This window comes from Bombina bombina, unplaced genomic scaffold (assembly GCF_027579735.1).
Source record: "Bombina bombina isolate aBomBom1 unplaced genomic scaffold, aBomBom1.pri scaffold_565, whole genome shotgun sequence".
In the NCBI taxonomy this organism is placed as follows: domain Eukaryota; kingdom Metazoa; phylum Chordata; class Amphibia; order Anura; family Bombinatoridae; genus Bombina; species Bombina bombina.
In genome coordinates this window covers 74837-96726 of record NW_026511051.1, presented here as the reverse complement: position 1 = coordinate 96726, position 21890 = coordinate 74837, and the positions used below count along the sequence as shown (strand labels likewise).

General features: G+C 38.2%; 1 protein-coding gene across 4 annotated transcripts in view; it reads right to left on the bottom strand.

The window, feature by feature from the left end:
• LOC128643579 (phosphatidate phosphatase LPIN2) overlaps positions 1-15998 on the bottom strand; it is a 212554-nt gene extending 196556 nt beyond the window's left edge. For 2 of the 4 annotated variants that reach the window (XM_053696420.1, XM_053696419.1), the window contains exon 1: positions 15827-15998. The gene's annotated coding sequence lies outside the window, so the exon portion shown is untranslated. Of the gene's footprint in view, positions 1-3852; positions 3914-15826 lie in introns of all 4 variants that reach the window. The other 2 variants (XM_053696421.1, XM_053696422.1) reach the window with 2 other exon arrangements.
• Positions 15999-21890: the final 5892 nt, after the last annotated feature.

Genomic DNA, 21890 nt, shown 5'->3' with positions numbered 1-21890 from the left:
TAATGTCTAAACCATTGGCAACAAAAGTAAATACACCCCTAAGTGGAAATGTCCAAATTGGGCCCAAAGTGTCAATATTTTGTGTGGCCACCATTATTTTCCAGCACTGCCTTAACCCTCTTGGACATGGAGTTCACCAGAGCATCACAGGTTGCCACTGGAGTCCTCTTCCACTCCTCCATGATGACATCACAGAGCTGGTGGATGTTAGAGACCTTGTGCTCCCCCACCTTCCGTTTGAGGATGCCCCACAGATGCTCAATAGGGTTTAGGTCTGGAGACATGCTTGGCCAGTCCATCACCTTTACCCTCAGCTTCTTTAGCAAGGCAGTGGTCGTCTTGGAGGTGTGTTTAGGGTCGTTATCATGTTGGAATATTGCCCTGTGACCCAGTCTCCTAAGGGAGGGGATCATGCTCTGCTTCAGTATGTCACAGTATATGTTGGCATTCATGGTTCCCTCAATTAACTGTAGCTCCCCAGTGCCGGCAGCACTCATGCAGGCTCAGACCATGACACTCCCAGCACCATGCTTGACTGTAGGCAATGCACACTTGTCTTTGTACTCCTCACCTGGTTGCCACCATCTGAACCAGAATAAGTTTTTCTTGGTCTCATCGGACCGCAGGACATGGTTCCAGTAATCCATGTCCTTAGTATGCTTGTTTTCAGCAAACTGTTTGCGGGCTTTCTTGTGCATCATCTTTAGAAGAGGCTTACTTCTGTGACAACAGCCATGCAGACCAATTTGATGCAGTGTGAGGCGTATGGTCTAAGCACTGACAGGCTGACTCCGCACCCCTTCAACCTCTGCAGCAATGATGGCAGCACATATACGCCTATTTCCCAAAGACAATCTCTGGATATGACGCCGAGCACGTGCACTCAACTTCTTTGGTCGACCATGGCAATGCCTGTTCTGAGTGGAACCTATCCTGTGAAACCGCTGTATGATCTTGCCCACTGTGCTGCAGCTCAGTTTCAGGGTCTTGGCAATTTTCTTATAGCCTAGGCCATCTTTATGTAGAGCAACAATTCTTTTTTTCAGATCCTCAGAGAGCTCTTTGCCATGAGGTGCCATGTTTAACTTCCAGTGACCAGTAAGAGAGCGTGAGAGTGATAACACCAAATTTAACACACCTGCTCCCCATTCACACCTGAGACCTTGTAACACTAACGAGTCACATTACACCGGGGAGGGAAAATTGCTAATTGGGCCCAATTTTGACATTTCCACTTAGGGGTGTACTCACTCTTGTTGCCAACGGTTTAGACATTAATGGCTGTGTGTTGAGTTATTTTGAGGGGACAGCAAATTTACACTGTTATATTGGATTAGCTGTCTAAGTCCAGTAGATAAGATGCACAAATAACAAAGTATTGCAGTATGCAGTGATACCTTTTTTATTGGACTAAAATAATATTTCAAAGACAAGCTTTCGAGAGTTTTCCTCCCTTCCGCAGGTCTGAAGCAATACTGATCAATCTGATATAGATACACATCACATACAACAAATGGAAGGGAGGGAGGGGGGTGAGAGGGGTGTCATAAAAAGCAGAGGATGTGTCTGATCATACCGAGAGGAACATTGTCACTCTCCCGCAAACTTTTAATCAAAAATAACAGGGACACGCTGCCCCCATACACAGCCAAATGGGACACTGACTTGGGAGACCACATAACGGAAGATAACTGGGCCAAAATATTTAAATTAGTCAAAAAATCCTCGACTTCACCTAACATACTAGAGTTAAATTATAAGATCATTTCACGATGGTATTTAACCCCATCGAAATTGAATAGCATTTATCCAAACCTGTCGGACAGGTGCTGGCGTTGCTGCGGGGGTTATGGGAGCTTGATACATATGTGGTGGCGATGTGCCAGAGTTCGTCCATTATGGAAAGCAATAGAACAGCATTTTAGACAAAGCTTTTCACCTGAGCTAGCACTAAGCCCAAAAATCGCACTCTTGAATGACCTTCCTGACTTATGTCACTTAAAGCTGTTGGTGTTTCAAATAGGCCTAAATAGTGCAAGAAAACTAATAGCCCGTCACTGGAAAAAACATCTAACTCTATCAAAATCAATGTGGCTTGAGGAAGTAGAGGACCAATTCACACTAGAACAATATGGCTACCTATGCCGTAATAAAGTTGACACCCTTTTAGAAGCCAAATTTATTTGGCAAGAATCGTTACACTCCACACCTACTTCACATCCCCCCCAAACTGTTGTTTGCCCTCCCTAGGACAGGATGGTCATTTCAACAGTTGCTAAACAATAGGAATATCTCTCATATCGAGTTACCATACAATATGTGAACCTATAACCCTATGCAAACCAGATGCTCTCATCATAGTGAACAGACCTTATAATACCATAGCAACCACATCTATTAAGAGCCAATGCCGATCCAGATGAAGATATGAAGAAGTAAGTTATTATATTATTTTCCATACTGTTTGTTTATCTATTGTTTGGATTTGTTGTTTGATCCTATTCTCTTTTCAATGTTTGAAAAACCACATGAGAGGCTGCAATTGAGACATTGAATCATAGCCTTTACAGTAACAATGAACTATATAAGCTTATGTTTCTAAATGTCAATATGTTTATCTATGAACTTTTGTCATGTTGAAGCTTATCATTGTCAAGTTCAAAATTTTCAATAAAAATAACAATTTAAAAAAAAAAACTTTGTTCTCATTAATTTGGCAGCAATCTGATGGAAAACAAACTGTTAAATATAGCCATTTATTCCAACCTGTGAGATATGAGTTGCATACGATCATGGGGAGAGCAATATACTCTGTTTACAGATAAGGGTAATCAGGTAAAACAAGGAATACAATTCTGTCATAAATCTTTCAGATATGAATGATATCAACAAAGTGCACATATAGCTCTATGAAGCCTTCATATTAAGAATGTCAAGATTCCTTACACTATTTCTGTAATACAGAAAAAAAAAAGTACACAAACACTGCTTAACAGCATCAGATATGGAATAGTGCATAACATAAGCTTGCAACAGTATGTAGCATTACTATATTGTAATTAACAATGTGCAGGAAAATGAGCACAATGTACAGTATTGTAGTATAATACAGTTTAAGATATAGAACAATTTACAAGTAGTTTATTATGGCACAATGCAGCTTAAGATATGGGAAATGTGTACAAATAAATATAACAGCATAATACTTGAGACAGTCCATAACAGTCTCATTACTAAAAAGTGCCATTGGTGCCATTAATAAGAAATGAAATTATATAAACATAACATCATATCAAAAAATCCTCTGCACAAAAGTAGTTATGAAAAAGTTGTGTAATCATTATGATTGTTTTAAAGGTGTATGAGGATTTATGGGGTGACCACCATCAAATTATTAACAGTATCATTTTCCAGATGCTATATAGTTACTCATACCAGCAGATATAAACTTTTTGGTTCAACACAGAAGGTAACAACAAATTGCACAGAATTCTACATAATCTTAATTTAGGTACCAATAAAGTTCAAAGGCAGTACAAGTGTCTGACAGCAACTCTTTGTTCTACATACTATTCATTTATCAACTAAAGTTTACTACGGACTAATGACACAATGTAAATCACAAAAAATAATAGGGGGTCATTTAGAATATCATATATAGCAGGGGTGACCAAACTGATGTCAAATTTATCAGCTGGGAAAAAACTAAAAGAAAGTCACACACCTTTTGTGATGCCAGATGAGTGTACATAAAGGTCAAATTTTAGAAGCTGTGATCCCCTGCGTTCTTCCAATGTTCAACTATATTTACAGAAAACTCTAGAATGCTTTATTTATGTTTATCCAACGTACCAGTAAACTAGAAGGGGTGGCATCTTCATCTGTATTTTCATCTTCTGTTGATTCAGAGTCACTGTTCAAGTCAAACATTTAAAAAAAAATTATCTTTGGAACAAAAAGCCCAAAGCTCGAGAAACAAGTAAAAAATGCAGTGAGCACACAGTGAAACTAAAAGCAGTCAGTGTGCTTTTAGTTTCAAGATGATAAAGTACACCCATGTAGAAAAAGAAAGTTAGATTTCATATTCCGAAGCAGTTTGGAACTAGGAAACCACTAATAGCTGTGAGACACCACAGCCTCCTCTATCAATACTGCAGCAACAATAACCTGAGCATGTGCTCTTAGAGGGTACGGCCTTGTACCTCGTCACATGATGTTCACAAGCAATTCTCTGAAAGCCACAGATCAGGTTAATTATTCTTTTATACATTCAATGGCAATAGGTGCATCCCAATAACCACAATAAAACAAAGCAAAAAGTTACCAGCTCACAGAAAATATCTAATGTATTAGAAAAGTACATTTTTTTCTCAAAGGCTTAGTAAACTTACATTAGTAATTCTGTACATACTGCTATATAAACACATTTCATACTAGTATTGTTTAGCAAGATATACATTGGCATGTGGCCCAAGCCTATGTGCATGCACAGATTCAGAAACGTATACATTAGCCAACGCTTGCACATGTAAGAAGGAGCCTAGTGTAAGAAGGAGCGTGCTCTTCCCTGAGCTTACTGTAGCACGTGCTCACCTGCTTCACTAACCGATAAGACAGTAGGGTAGATACAAAAACGTTAGTAGATTACAAAGCCACATGCAACATATACACTAATATACAATGCTGATAAATAGTGGAAACAAATAAAAAGCACCGGAGGAAGCATTAGGCAGTAGTCATTTGCATGCACCTTATATTCTAACTTGTACCACAGTGTGTCTTATTAGTATGGCAGAGGGGACCAAACCGCATAAGATAATCGTTTTAACCACAGCAAACAATTAGGCAACTTATATCCAAACCCTTATAAAATACATTTAAATAAATGTATTTTATAAGGGCTACGCTGCTGTGCAACATGTTATTCCAGGGGTTGACAAATCTGTTTCAAAATTAAGAGCCAGTAAGAACATTTAGGAACAAAAAAATAGGTATTTGTATATAGCTATACGGATAATAATACAAACACTTAGGAGCCGGGGTAAAATTCTAGGAGCCAGTGGCTCCCTGGCTCCTGGGTTTGTTGAGTCTTGGTAACTATGATCATTTGCAATTCTGTGCTGTAGACCTTCCTGTACTCACATTACAACCTCTAGTAGGCAGCTGCCTATGAGTGCTTTCAAACAAAACAACAAACACCTGGCTGATTATATCATGTAATTGTGCAACATTCTTCACATAAATGCAAAATTAAAGGCCCCTTAAAAGGATACAAAAAGGTCAAAATTTAAATGTTCATGGGTGCATTTCAATTTTAAATTAAACAGTTTTTGCAATATACTTTCATTAGCAAAATGCTTCTAGTAAAAGTTATTCCTGTTTTTCAGCTGCATACACACATATGCTATGAAGACCCGTGCACCAGTATTCACGCTCAGAGAGTTGGCGGTGGTGTGTATTGTGTCTGTGTATAAGTCACTGCTGACTCTGAGAAGGTGTTGTGTGTGAATACTGGTGCACAGCCCTCATAACATACAACATGTGCATATGCTGCTGAAAAACAATGGAAGGATTTTGAAAAAAATGCTTCTATTTAAAATTGAAATGCACCCATGCAAATTTACATTTTTTTTTAGGCTATAATATGGGATTTAAGAACTTTTTAAACCACTGATACATTTTAAGTGAATGCCATGCAAGGGCGGGGGCTAAATAGCCTACATGTAGGTGCACCAGAAGTATAAACTTGTCACTGTGTGTAGTCTATGATACAGGGCTGGCCAGAGAGCATCCTTTGAGTATAACAGAGAGATTGTGGGCTCTACTTAAAGGGACATAATACTCATATGCTAAATCACTTGAAACTGATGCAGTATAACTGTAAAAAGCTGACAGGAAAATATCACCTGAGCATCTCTATGTAAAAAAGGAAGATATTTTACCTCACAATTTCCTCAGCTCAGCAGAGTAAGTTCTGTGTAAAAAGTTATACTCATCTGCTCCCAGCTGCAGGTAAAAAAATGAAGAAATGAACAGCAGCCAATCAGCATGTGCTGAGGTCATGAACTCTTACTGTGAGATTTGACTTAACTCTCATGAGATTTCATAGTAAGCTTCCTTTACCTGATTGGTGAAATAATATGAGAGTGCACAAAGCTCATCCTTTCAGTTGTCCCGGGACAGACATACTAATATGCTGCTTAGAAATCCTTTACAATGGGAGGTGGCTATTGAGGAACTTTTGAGGTTAAATATCTTTCTTTTTTACATAGAGATGTTCAGGTGATATTTTCTAATCAGCTTTTTACAGCTATGCTGCATCACTTTCAAGTGTTTAAACATTTGTGTATTATGGCCCTTTAATCTAAGTGCGTCAGTGATATATGTCATGTGTCATCACCAGCACTAGAATGTGGGGTGTCTGCACTGGCAGCCGCTAAAACTGAAGCATGTTTGTAAAAACAAAGTATACTGCAAACTATTTCTGTATTTCAGATGCACAATATTCTTAGCTAAAATGAAATGCAGATATAAAAACATTTATATACATTATTGTACAACGTAAAGAATGGGAAGTATCCAAAAAAACAGTATGAGAAACTAAGATATCAAAATGTATTGTTCTTACCTAAAATGAAAAGCAAACAATACCACAAAAGCTCCTTGCCTGTGCCATTCTGAAAGAGCAAAGTTAGTTTTATAATAAGTTTGTTCTTTATGAAGCCAGACACTTGGCAGCCTACATATTACAGTTCCCAATTCAGCCACAAGGCGGACAACAGTAAAATCAAAATACTGAATATAATATATGTATCAGTCAATTTCCCTCTTCTTACTATGTATCAGAAATATATGTACAGTATACTAGAGTTCACTCTTAATTATTGATATGCTTGACTTGCATTATTAAAGGGACAGTCTACACCTTAGATATCTTAAAGTCTTACCTTAGATGACGCTGCAAATAGCCTCCTGAACCCTTACTATATAATGTAGCAGGAACAGTAAAAAAAGTTACTTTAAAGTGATGGTAAACTCCGTTAATGCTAAGTTACAGATTTCGATTATTTAGTACTATATATATATATATATATATATATATTAAACCGCATTATCATTTCAAAATATTTATATGTATTTTTATTAAAATTTATCGATATTGACAAACCGTTGTTGCACCACATCGCTCTGCCCCTCTTAATTAGTTGCCTGAATAAACTGGATGCTTACCTAGTCTCCACCCTCTCTGCACGTCAGACAATTTGCGCGGTCCCAACACTGACATTTTTAAACGCATGCACATTGGAGCAAATGACGTATACCAAGTAAACATCGAGTCACAAGATGCCGAATTAAGTGAATATGTGGGGGACTATCCCCTACTGACGGCACGTACAGCAACTAGTTTGAAAGATACATTGGTGCAAAGTGAATATAAGAGACAGACTCCATCTTCAACATGGTTAAGCACCCAGGGTAAATGGTGTGGATACAGCTCATGTGGACACTGTGTGTACTGCAGGTTTATCCAAAAAAACAGCAAGTTTGAAACAAACACAGGCATAAAATGTGACAATCAATCAATGGATTACTTGTAACACAACAGGGGTCATTTATCTTTTGCACTGTTCATGTCCTTTATATTATATAGGAAAAACAAAACAAGATCTGAAGGATCGGGTTAGGGAACATAGGGATGATATAAAAAATAAAGTACAAGATAGTCCTGTAGAAAGGCATTTTGAAATGCATCATAATTCAGACTTTACAATTCTGAAAGTAACAGGTATACAACATAAAACATCGCTGTGGTGGGGATGTTGATAAACTCTTGTTGCAAAATGAATCACGCTGGATGTATCGTCTTAATACATTAGCACCCTATGGCCTGAACGAGAAGATCGATTTCTTGCGTTTCCTGTAATTATATATATATATATATATATATATATATATATATATATATATATATATATATATATATATATATATATATATATATATATATATATATATATATATATATATATATATATATATATATATATATATATATATATATATATATATATATATATATATATATATATATAGTTGCCATATGCACATTTTCAGTGTGCTGTATCCAATTTCCTTGTAAATATACACTTTTTATTAGCTTTCTGCTGTTAAGTTGGATTTGCAACTATGTGCTTAATTGAAGTTAGTCATTGTTGCCACTTTACAAAGATAACTGTAATGAATTAAACATTGTATAGGCATCGTTTTCGTAACAGTTACGGTGCAATATTGTTAATAATTTACTAGTTTTTTCTGCTGGTGTTACCCTTTAAAAAAAAAGGAGGAACATGTATAAATCATTTGTTATCAGGTGTTATAAAAAGGCCGGATTCAACATGTAACCGCATCTGATGAAGCCCTGAGGTCAACCCACAAAGGGGAGGGGCGAAACGCGTCATGTCTGACGTTCCTTATAGCGGCAAAACTTGAAAACAAGTGCTCTCCATAAGGCTTATGGTGGAATTGTTTAAACATCATCCAGGTGTCTTAAGATTGCAAGTGGCAGCTGATAAGCTAAGAAGGCATTGTTGTGTTCTTGTATCCGTACCGGATTCTGAGACAAGTGTGGCTGATGCGTCTGGTGTAGCCAGCTGGAAGTCTGCAATTACGGTACAACAGGACGTTACCGCTGAATGTGGTGAGACCAACTCATGCTGCTAGCTTTTTCTTTTCACACAGTGGCGAAATACAAGTGTAGCAAACCTGCACGGTTCTTATGGAACTATAACGGAGCGTGTGTTTCACACTAAGTGCTCTGTATGGACTGCGACATTATAACAATTGTTGTTAGCAATTTTTGTTAGTTTGCTACTTTGTATTCAATTGTGTTATACTATTCATTAGGCATATGCAACTGATTTATTATGAGCGTGTTTTTACACTATGTGCTCACCTATGTGATTATGCTTAAGTTGGTAATGGTTCCAGGCCTGGACAACTCATGTTAATTTTATTTTACACTGTTATTAATGGTTATTTGGGTGTCTTGGACACTAGTGGTGAAAGGTTAATAAATACCACTTTTCTTTAAAGAGATTTGAGCGCTGCCTTGTCATTCTTTAACAACCATATAATTATTGGCTGTTTCTTTCTTTTATAAAATTCTCTTATGCTATGTTTATGACTGCAAGCACATTTTTAGGTCTCGGTATATTAGTAGAGTGCACACCAATTTATTATTGTTCAATGTTTACTTGTTTCAGTCTGAAGAAAAAGTTTGACTTGAGAGAGAGTGCGAGCAATCAGTCCCTTCTAAAACGAGCATATGTGCATACAATTAATTCTAATCATCCCCACCCACTGCAATTATTCCTAATTACTTCCTCCCCTTGTTACAATTAATCCTAACCATCCCCCACACTGCAATTATTCCTTTTTTTAATTTGTCAATTTTTAATAAATTTCAAATACTTCATTTTTATATCAATATAAATTTAAAATTTTAAGCAAAGTCTGTTCATTATATAGTTCAATTTTGTAAATTGCCTCTAACGTTATTGAATCCCATCAACACCAAATAATGTAAGTTTTATTTATAGTTTATTGCTTTTGCTTATAATTTGTCTGAAATAATAATATTATATCAATTGTTTGAAAAAAAAAATATTGATGAAATACAATGAAAATAATATTATCGCATTTTCTATGAAACATTTTTTGCTAAATTTGGGAGATTAAAATCCATAGTGAAATAAAGTGCAGCTATATACTTACTGGCACTATTCCAAGTAAACAATGAATCGTTTGACAATAATACACAATTCAATGTTTACTTCTGCGTGCCGTGTGTAAAATCAGAGAAACAGCGCATGCGTTCAAAATACATGAACACGCAAAATCGTCATCGCACTGAAACGCTCCTGATTGGATGGGCGTATTCTTAGAAGAATGCAAGACTGCGCTTGTGTAAATCGTGTTGCATAGAAGTAAGCCTGTCTGGAGAAAGGCTTACGGATTGGTAGAATAATATTGTGACGGATACCCCGGCTACCCCGACTGGGTAGCTCCGCCCAACGGGTCCTGCTTCCTCCGTGCCGACTTCAGCTATGTAGCTGGCAAGTGACCACAGCCTGTAGCCACGGTCATGGATAGCCTTAGCCGTCTGGTATCCGTGACAAAAATAAACAAACGATATGATGTCACAGGGGGCTGGAGAGACTTCATTAGACAGAGTTATTATATATCAATTTGAAAGTGATTTTACATACATTGCATTACATGAAATGGAGTGTCTAAATCGAATGTAATCTAACAATAGCAATACTATAATCAATTTATATGGAGTTTACCATCGCTTTAAAGTGAATATTGTTTCTGGCCACTTTGAAATGGCTGCCAACCTCAGCCCACTGATGGCATGACGATCTGAGTTGTATCTAGACACTCTGCTGAATAACATTGACAGTCTGTTGTATCTATTAATAATAATAATAATAGTAGTAATAATAATAATAATAATAATAGTAGTATTATGTACCTATTCAAAACTCATCCATTTGGGAAACTCAGTTTTTCATTCTTGCAAGAATGCTAAATGGGGTAAAACTAGAAATGATTTAGCAGCTGCTTCTAAATTAGTTAATTCCACATCTGTATACTTTTCAGTTCCTGTGGGGAAATATATACATTTATTAATATAACTATGTGTTATGAGAAAAAAACAATTACCAATTACCAGGCTCACATTCATAACACTGAACTCACATGCACAGCAAGTGTCAAATCCATGTTGTGAGAGAGAAGACACCTATGACTCTCGTGACTTCCTTGGAAATCATCTTAGAAATATTTACGAGTCAACAAGAAAACATATGCATGTTAATATGTCAGTTAATTAATGAGTTTGCACTGAGGCGTCATGTTTGGTAACTCTGGATTAGACACCAGTGACTGTCACATTTCATGTCAATTTCCTTAGTGCATAGATTGATATGAGACTTTTAGACTACAAAAACCAATAATATTAAATAACATTTAGGGAAAAAAAAGGTTTAAAAATTGCATGTTTGTGAGCAGTAGTTGCCTAGATATCAGTTGGCCATAACTGGCCACCACTTACTGGATGACAGGGACAAGTCACCAAATGACTGCACTAAATGGGAAAAAAAAAACCTTATGCTACTGTACCAAAAAATTATACATGAATTTGATGCCTCCCCCATCTGGCCCACTGCATTATTAGTATTTCTAAAGAAATATTTCTATGAGCCTTATCCAAGCATTGGCTTGCAAACATTTCTATGATTTAAACACTTTCAAAGAAGAACTTGCCCAAAATAAGGTGAGGATTTTTAGAATTTTTTGTGATCACTCCATTTAAACAGAAATTGAGCCTTGTATTTTTTTTAATTTACCTATCAAAACTATAATTTTTTGTTTTACTTAGACAACCCAAGGTATTGATCTATGCCCATTTTGGTATATTTCATGCCACTATTTTACAGCCAAATGGGATCATATAAAAAAAATTGTTAACTTTTCCAGAAACTTTTAGACTTCTCACTGAAATGATTTACATACAGCTTGTGCAACCATACATAACCCATGAATTTAGTTGGTATCCCAAACATGTTTTACTGTTAAACCATGAGGCAGATTGTATTAAGTGGAAAAGCTTATAAAGTTAAACATTTAATGCTTGTTAACTTTAAAAGGGACAGTAAAGTCAAAAGTAAGCTTTCATAGTTCCGACAGGTCATGCATTTTAAACAATGTTACAATTGACTTTCATGATCTAATTTGCTTTATTCTCTAGGTATCCTTTGTTGAAAACATACCTAGGTTAGCTCAGGAGCAGCAATACACTACAAGGAGCTAGCTGCTAATTGGATGCTCCACATATACGCCTCATTGGCTCACCAGATGTATTCAGCTGACTCCCAGTAGTGCATTGATGCTCCTTCAAAAAATCATACCAAGAGAATGAAGCAAATTTATAAATTGTATGATCTATCTGAATCATGAAAGGAAAATTAAGCATTCTATGTCCATGTAATGCATTACTTTCAATACTTTATCAGTAAAATCCTAATAAAACCCCCATTTCTGCATTTTTATTTTGCTAGTAGGCCAAGGGAGATATAAGTGTTTTTATACACTCACCATTGCATAGATAGACAACAGAACTACTTTGTTTGCTGGTTGTTCCTAAAAATCTTCACTATTAAAAATTGCCAAAGTGGGGGTTGGGCATAATAAATGCTGCAAAGGAGGTTACAAACAAAATACATACAAGATGCAAGTAGTAAATTGTGAAAAAAAAAGTATTTTATCACTTCCATGTACTTAGTAAAACATTAAAAAAAAAACTTGTTCCTACAGAATTTACAAGTAAAAAATGTTTTTTCACTTTTGTGTTGCTATAGAGATAGGGGTTTGCTTGTGAATACTGTGGCATTTAGAAGGGAAAAGTGAGGTGAACAGGCTGTGTGAAGTTCTTTGTCCAAGATCTGTGCAAGTACAGATGGGTTTCTCCTTTTACAATCAGCACTTAGTAGGGAAGAGTGGAAACTGTACAAAAACCTAACAGAAAACTCTTTGTTAGCCTTTTAGGAAACTCTCAAACAACGAGAACTTGTGTACTTGCAATACGATAATTCTCACAACTTACAACTTCTTGACATATGAGAAAAAAACAAACAAGAGGTCCCACTACTTGCTGACCTATTCTGTGCAAACATAATTCCCCTGCTTTCCATTAAAAGCTCTTCCCCGTTTACTCTGAAGCAAAAACGTAACAGATTACATGCTAAAAACATTTGTTGTATATACAAACTAACCAATTATAGTGGAAAAATCCTACAAAGAGACCATATGCTAAAAAAAATAAAAAAAAAAAAATGTTGAAGGATTTCTCCACTATAATTGGGTATTTTGTATATAAAATACATTTTTTCAGCATCTAATTTGTCAGAGCATGTATATTTTTTCACTTGCGTCTACATTCCCACTAGGGTTTAAACACATAGTTTAAGTACCATTCGGGAACAGCAGAGGACTGCTGGTCCTGAGCAGAAACTACAGGTTAGCCCATCAGCAGTGCCAGTCACACAGCTAATTCACAAGTCTACCGCTGCTAATTGTGTCACTATATACACTAATGACTCAAGCTAGCAATATGGTTTCTGATCTATTGCATAAACCAAAGACTAGAAAAAAAAATAGAACAAAAATATGCCTCAGTAGAGGGTACGGCTTTATTTATTTTAACAAAAAACAAAGCATTTTTTTGTTATAGATTATATATATCTCTCTATCTTCCCTGTGAACAGAGAAAGTTTCTTAAAGTGCCATTGCAATATAGAGCATACAGAATTGCATACAGGGTCCCAAAAATTTATCAGGAGCTAGGTCTTAAAGAGAAACCCAAAATTTTTCTTTCATGATTTAGATAGAGCATACAATTTTAAACCGCTTCTTCAATTTATTTTTACTATCAAATTTGTTTTAATCTCTTGCTATTTTCTGTTGACAAATTTGTTTTAATCTATTGGTATCCTCTGTTGATGGAGCAGCAGTGAACTTATGGGAGCTAGCAAACACATTTGGTGAACCAATGACAGGGGGCAAATATATGCAGCCACCAACCGGCAGCTAGCTCCCAGTAGTGCATTGGTACTCCTGAGCCTGCCTAGGTATGTTTTCAACATAGGATACTAAGAGAACAAGGCACATTAGATAGATAATTGACGTAAATTGTTACAATTTTTTTTAAATTGTATGCTCTATCTGAATTAAAAAAATATATATTTTGACTTTCCCTTTAATTCTAGTGAAAATAGCATAGTAGCAAACACTATTTTTTATTCAGAAATAAATAATAGTTTAGGAGAATGATGTGCACCATACTCTGTGAAATTTCATAACGCAGTAAGGCGAGTTTAAGTTTAGGACACACGCATTAAAGATCCCATGCAAAGGTGTGTAGGCGTATCATGTAGGCCAAAGGATGTAGCAAAAGCTTGTATGTGGATTATACACATCCACACGTACAACTCACAACAATATAGTCTGTTTTCCAATAAGATATCCAAGAACATCTAATGAAGAATAAAGAGAGACTGGGTAATCAGACTCAGATTGAAACTGCTCAGCATTTTATTTAAACTATGGTTTCTCTTTACTATGTCCTAATAATACTATAATGAAATGTGCCAATTTCGTAGAACCTAAATGTAATAATAAAGTTGTTTATGTATTAACCCCCCCTAAAAAAAAAGCAGTTAGACACATAGATAAAACTTGCATGTCAGCCTCATGCAGGACATAACCACACATAGCTGAGTGACACTTTAGTTATGTGTTTAACCTCTGAGGGGGTTAAACTTATGATTACCAAGGGTCAACTGTACAATAATAAAAAATTATAATTATTGCAGTAAAATGTCCCTGCTACTAAAATCTATACATACATCATATGCCAAGTAAATCTTCTTAGACCAATGCTTAAGAGATTTAGGGGATTTCAACAGTAGACTCACTTATGGAGTAATAAGAGGTGAGGGTCTGTTACACTCAGTGGGTTTAGTGACACATCTTTGGCATAAAGCAAGGTTTATCCACAGATGCCACTAGCTGGAAAACACTGGCAGAGACCTCAAAATCCTTCCTCTTTCATAGGCACATGATATAGCTGAAACTGCCAAATCCCTGCAAAATACAATCTTAAGTGCCAAAGTATGACAAAACTGCAGGTTAGCACTGTGGGTGTCTGTCTGCAGCTGGCAGTGTATACAAAGCAACAATTCAAGCAAAGTAAGCTAAAAATGTTAGATAATTTGTATCCATATCTAATTGATAATTTAATTATACAACATGGTATGCATCTTCAAGTTAAAGGGACATAAAACTCAAAAATTGTTCTTTTATTCAGATAAAACATTCAATTTTGAACCACTTTGCAATTCACCTCTATTATCTAATTTACTTTGTTCTCTTGGTATAATTTGTTGAAAATAATACTTAGGTAGACTCAGGAGCAGCAATGCATTACTGGGAGGTAGGTGCTAATTGGTGGCTGCACATATATGCCTTTCTTTATTGACTTACCTGATATGTTCAGCTAACTCCCAGTAATGCATTGTTGATCTTTCAACAAACAATGCCAAGAGAACAAAGCAAATTTGATAATACAAGTAAATGAGAAAGAACATGAAATTATAAAAAAAAAAACCCTATCTAAATTTTGAGAGAAAATATTTGGGTTTCATGTCCCTTTAATGAATGAAAAGTATTCCATTTTCAACAACAAAGTACAGAGGTAGACAACTTCTTTCTACCCTACAAATACCTTCAGCAGGCCTGTCCTCACACAAGAAACACCACCATGTTTTGTACTAAAATACACACTGTGTAGAGAAAGCAACAAAATAATGACTAATTAACAACTAATGAGAAGTGTAACAGCAGGTTGGCCACTGAGTTGTGCAATAACATAAAAACAATGACAAACACCAGCTTGTAAAACTGACTGGATCATTTGTCATAGGGTGAAGCAACGGGATGATTTCATCAGGCTATGGGACTTTGATCAGCAAAAATATAAGCTAGTACCAGACAGTGGTATAGCAGAGATCTAATGGCCATACATACAAATATACAGTAGGAAGGTATAGAACCATCACATAGGTTACATATAGCGGTTGTCATCCTCAGTGCACTTACTAGTGATTATCTCCACCCCTCCCGCTGCGTTGATCATCCCAATATAGCTGCTATCATCCCCTGAGCTGTAGGGCCCGGGGACATACATCCAATAGCCTCTTACCTCCGTAGACTGCTCTTAGCTCTGAAACTGGTGCTGTACACTGAGGAACGAAGCTCCACCGGTTCTCACGGGATATAGTAAATCTGCTTGCCCCTGTGTCTCTGGTACCGGCCCGATCACTGAGGACTTGCAGTAGCAGCTCCGGGAGGGGCGTGTCTAGCAGCAAGTGACATCACAACTCCGCCCCATTACTTGAAATAACGCCACGCCTCTTTCACTGCTGCAGCCGGTGGGTGGGCGGAGCCTAACAAGGGCAAACAAATCGAGTACGTGACGTCATTGACAGGTGCTGGAGGAACTGAGGCTGTCATGACTAATTATAAACGAGACAATAAGTGCATGTTGGGTAACAGGACACATATCCAGCATTTTAAAAAATAAAATTGTTTTTTGACTACCATATGCGAAGTTGGCAGACCATTCCTGATCTAAAACATTGTGACCACACAGTTAATTGTAGTACTGGTCACTCTGAACAGCTATTTTCTTGCTGCAAACACTATTTATACACAAATTGAAAAAAAAAATATTACAATATAAACTCCGCTCTTGCTTCATAACTTTTTTGTTTCACAATTGTATGACAGGAGGCTCCTATTTTGCTTTACTTTACTTTCTAAACTTTACTCCAGCAGTAATACAAGTACAGAAAAAAGTAACATAGTATATCTGGACAACCAATCAAATCACAGTACACAGTAATAAAGCCAGGCTCTGGACAATGCACTTCTTTCTTTACTGCTCCAGCAGCAAAGGTGATGTAAACTTGTTTTAGATTGAATTTTCTAACATTGAATCTATCTCTAAGATACTTACCTCTTTTTTTTCCATACCACTCATTCATTGAGAGTGGATCTCTTTTACTTAATCCTATTTTCGGATCTTTCTGTTAATCCTACCTTTTTGTTTTTTTCATAACTATTATATCTAACTTTTCTCTGTAAGAAACTTTTCTAGCGGTTTATCGTTTAACATACCTGTTTGTATCGTGTAATATTTAGTATCATTGGTGGCGTAGTGGAACGTTTTATTATCAGTTTTGGTAATTTTACTTATCCTCACGAGATCGCCGGCTGGGCGCCCTTTTTACCGCATCGCGGTGCCCCGGCGACCATCTTGGTAGAGGATCCTATCTTTTCCCCATGTGACTGCGGCCATTTTGGATCCAGTTTCCACTATACTGCCAATGATTAACACTATTCCTAAACAGAGAAACTAGATATTATTATTATTTGTTTCCCAACTGAATATTTTGTAAAAATATAGCTATGTCTATACTGGGCAATATTAAGGTTTATGTCTAAATTATTCACAGTGAAATGATATTGTGACTTTTCATTATATTTGCAGACATATATCAACATTTCACAAATCCTTGTGAATATACAGTGTGAAAACAAACAACATATCCTTTTTATATACTAATATTACAGAATTGATATTCTGTCATTCGGCGGCACTCTCTGAGCTCCGCAGCAGGCATAATACTTATATATTTTTATCTTGTTCCTTAAATAAATAATAACATAGATATCATGTCTGATGAGGAACAAACCACTGTTGATATACAGTCAATGGTTAATACATCTGTATCCCAAGCTGTTTCCACCGCTCTGGCAGACATTTCATCCATAGTGAAAACTACTGTACAGAGACCCTTGAGCCTCCAGCCCCGACGCAAAGCCCCTCTGAATCCCCAGAGCCCTCTAAAAAGCATACTACAAAATCAAAACACCAAGGGTAACCCCCCTTACAAAAATAAATAAGCCTGTCATAACCCCTACCCCTGGGGTAACAGTAAGGGAAGAAAACAATACTGATACCTCTGAACTAAATAACCCTACGTACCACCCTGACAGGTACCTAACAGAGTACGAGTCAGAGGAAGAATGGCCTGAAGAGCCACAAGAAACCCCCTGTCCCCATCATGACAGTAATAACTACCCCGCCCAAACCATTATAGACCCACTAGGTCATCCCATGTTTGACCTTAACCAAATAAGGCATCCACCGTCATCTGAGTGGTCCCCTTCACCACATATTGTACAATTCCTACAAGCATGGCTAAGAAAGCCCTTTCCTAACCCCACTAAGAATAAATTAAGGGCGGAATGCCCAAAAACCGTCCTCCCAGACAGGGAATCTTCCACCCCTGAATTTGATTCCACCATGGTGACTTTCCTTACTACGGGTGGGAGAGACCCTAGAAGGGGCCTCGATAAATCACTTAGGTCAGCCCAAGTTAAATTATTGCACATTGTGGGTCCTATTACACAAATATTACAGTTCGCTGACCAGGCGATGATAACCTCACAACCCCTGGAACATCAGCAGTTCAGAGAATGGGCCCAACGAACAATTTTACCTATTAGGCAACACTAACGTGGCACTCTCTACTGAGAGACGGAGGGCAGCCCTATCCAGACTAGACCCCAAACTTGCCGATATGGCTAAAACAGAAGGGGGCTCCTCAGCCAAAGGCCTACTTTTTGGGGAATCTTTTATACGAGACTTGAATAGATTCGTCTCTAACTTTACCTCTCTGGACAGGACTCAGTCCAATGTGCGCAGAGTGCTTTATAACAGAGGGTTTTTTGCCAGGGCTGGTCGATTCAGGGGTCATTCACCCAGCCGAGCAGCATTCAGAGGCTCCTTTCGCCAGCAATATGCCCCACAAATCAGACCCTTGTTCCCTACCAGAGGTCGGCCCTTCCGAGCCAGAGGTCACCCACAAACCCCTACAGTTACCACTAAACAAGGTGAGTCCTTTGTTCCTACATGCTTCCCCAGTAGAATTAACGTGCAGACTTGCTCACTATTTCACAACGTGGAAGACTATAACCTCAGACCAGTGGGTTTTGCAAACAGTATTAGGATTCCACATAGAATTCTTTCTACTTCCATCACAACCCCTTCCGCCCAACCCAATCCCGTTCCCTCATTCTTTGCAGGAACTTATAAACATAGAAATGCAACTACTCCAAAAAGGAGCTATAGAGCGAGCCTCAACACAAGGTTTTATCAGCAATATGTTCCTAGTCAAAAAGAAAGACGGACAACAAGAAAGAGGCTGCACAACGGATCCAAATGAAAAACACAGGTTTATTTATGTAGATAAAACCTAGACAGACATGGACAGGTGGGTAGCCTGACGCGTTTCACGCCCCCTAGTGGCGCTTCATCAGAGACTCTGATGTTGCTATTGGCGGCTGGTTCTCGCACCTTTTGGCTTTGCACCTTGCATGGATAGAGTACTGAGGGCTGTGGCAAACTCCGCCTGCTGGCGGATGATGTCATCATTCCACAACACTGCATTTTCCAAGTTACCGTAAGCTGTAACGGTTGTATTTTCACTTTTAAAAAGAAAGACAAATGCTTTTGCCCGTCATCAATTTGAGAGCATTAAACCTATTTCTTGTCTACTGCCATTTTAAAGTGGAGGGCATGCACCTCAGGGACACCCTGCAAGGACAGGATTGGATGGTGCGTCTAGACTTAAAGGGACAGTAAACACCAGAATTTTTGTTGTTTAAAAAGGTAGATAATCCCTTTATTACCCGTTCCCCAATTTTGCATAACCAACTCAGTTATAATAATATACTTTTTACCTCTGTGATTACCTTGTATCTATGCCTCTGCAAACTGCTCCCTTATTTCAGTTCTTTTGACAGACATGCATTTTTAGCCAATCAGTGCTTGCTCTTAGGAGCTTCACGTGCCAGAGCTCAATTTTATCTATATGAAACACATGAACTAACGCCCTCTAGTGGTGAAAAACTGTCAAAATGCTTTCCGATTAGAGGCAGTCTTAAAGGTCTAAGAAATTAGCACATTAACCTCCTAGATTTAGCTTTCAACTAAGAATACCAAGAGAACAAAGCAAAATTGGTAATAAAAGTAAATTGGGAAGTTGTTTAAAATTACATGCCCTATTTAAATCATGAAATTTTTTTTTTACTTTACTGTCCTTTAAAGGATGCCTACTTAATGGTTCCTATGCATTCCGCCATTATCTTCAGTTCCTATGGAACAGAGACCTCTGGCAATTCACGTGCCTCCCTTTCGGCCTCAGCTCAGCACCTTGGTGTTTCACCAAGATTATGAGATCAGTTGCGGCCTTCCTTCGGAGCAGGGGCATCAGACTCATCCTATATCTAGACAATATCCTAATTTTAGCACAAGACAGGCACTTGCTACTCAAACATTTGGAGTTCGCAACAAACCTCTTACAACAACTAGGCTTCGTGATCAACCACGACAAATCTCTCCTCTCCCCTGTTCAAACTCTAGAGTTTCTAGGTTTCACAGTAAATTCAATGACAGCTACATTGGCTCTCCCACAGGCCAAACTGATCACTATTCTGAAGAAACCCAGAGCAGCTCTGAGAAAACCTCAATTACAATTGTGACAACTAGCAAGGATCATAGGAATTTTCTCCTCCTCCATTCAAGCAATCTTCCCGGGACCCTTATATTACAGGGCCACACAAAGACCCTTCCTTTGCTCAACTGGTAACACTCTCTCCAGAGGTCAGACAGGAAATATCCTGGTGGCTTCACAATATGGAAGCCTGGAACGGCAGGGCCATCTTCGGGTCCTCTCCGGACTTTATAATAAAGTCCAATACCAGCCTTATTGGTTGGGGCGCATCTTCCGACTTCCAGGCCACAGGGGGCAAATGGACACCTGAGGAGTCATCAGTCCATATCAATTGCCTAGAGCTCATAGCAGGTTCCTTTGCCATCCAATCCTTCAATGATTCATTAACCAATTGTTGTGTCCTCCTCCGGATGGACAGCATTTCAGCTGTAAAGTACTGACCCTGTCGAATTTAACTTGACAATTTTACCAATTTTGCTTTGAAAACAATATATCAGTAGTGGAGGAATATCTTCCCGGACAGTCCAATGTCGTAGTGGACTGGTTTTCCAGAGACTGGAGAGATGCCAGTGACTGGAAACTGAACAGACTGATTTTTCTCAAAGTACAGACTCTCAGAGGACCTTTGTCCATAGACCTGTTTGCATCCCGCAGCCACCACTAGCTCCCAACATATTTCAGTTGGTTACCAGACCTGGGAGCTCTGGCCACAGATGCCTTTCTCCAGAAGTGGCCCCCTCACAGAGCTTATGCTTTTCCCCCATTCTCCATGATCTCCAGAGTTCTAGCTCTTTTTTGGAGACTCCAGATCTCTGTTGTGATAGTCACTCCCCTCTGGCCAGCTCAAGTCTGGTTTCCAGCCCTGTTAGAGCTATCTTGTCACTACGCTCTACTGATATCTCCCTTTTTGAACCTCCTGAGGAACACGGAAGGAGACTATCACCCATTAATTCTAGACAAATCCCTCTATCTCCTAGTTTGGATGGTTTCAGGGGTTCCTGGGACCCCTCAGGCCTTTCAGACACAGCTCAAGGTCTCCTCAGAGATCCCTGGGCCCCAGGAACTTGGCGGTCCTATCAAGCCGCCTGGTCAGTCTGGGTTCGTTGGTGCTTGGCAGAATGTACTGATCCCTTTTCAGCACCTCCGGTGATTATAGGAAACTTCATCGCTCATCTGTATGAACAAGGGAAAGCCTATTGTACAGTTAATCTCTTTAGTTCTGCCATATAAGCGGCCCACCTACCGTTAATGGTCTACCTGTAGGCAAGGACCCTCTCATCTTTTATCTCCTGAGGGGTATACGTCTGAGGATTCCTCCTCAATCTCATTATAAATCTCTTTGGGAGGTCTCACGACTTCTGTCTCTATTTCAATCTTGGCCGGACAACTCTTTGTTATCCATGAGCTAAATTAGCTACCCTGCTCTGCCTTCTCTCCTTTAGATGAGCCTCCAATGTTCAGGCTATTGATGTGGATGGTTTCTCACTATCCCCTTCAGGTCTACAGTTTCATATTAATAGACGTACTATAACCTTCTCGTCCTCTCTATCTTAGCCTTATCTAGATTCGGAACCTCTGCTATGCGTAGCAAGATGCCTTAAAGAATACTGTTCTCGTACAGCTCCCATACGTAGATCAGGAACAGGCCCCTTACTGATCTCTTATGTTCAGCCCTTACATCCC